The sequence below is a fragment of the Penaeus monodon genome, chromosome 31, assembly GCF_015228065.2.
Source record: "Penaeus monodon isolate SGIC_2016 chromosome 31, NSTDA_Pmon_1, whole genome shotgun sequence".
In the NCBI taxonomy this organism is placed as follows: domain Eukaryota; kingdom Metazoa; phylum Arthropoda; class Malacostraca; order Decapoda; family Penaeidae; genus Penaeus; species Penaeus monodon.
In genome coordinates this window covers 27,094-27,384 of record NC_051416.1, presented here as the reverse complement: position 1 = coordinate 27,384, position 291 = coordinate 27,094, and positions in this window count along the sequence as shown.

Genomic DNA, 291 nt, shown 5'->3' with positions numbered 1-291 from the left:
TTCTCTCATTTTACAATCTTTCAGTTTTGATATTTTTGCCCAAAATGTTTGGCTGTTGTTTACCGTCATGTCGGTTTACTGACCCATAAATTCATTTTTGACGGTCTCGTTATTATGGAGACATCCGCCTACGGTTAGTGTTATTTAGTTTAATTCATTTTGATGAGCGTATTATAAAAAAGACAAAATATCAAGTTTTGCATGTTGCAATAATTCATCATAGTACAATTCCGTGGAACCAATTTTGTCCAATAGGGACTAGACCAATTTGATCGTTTCCCCACGCACCAA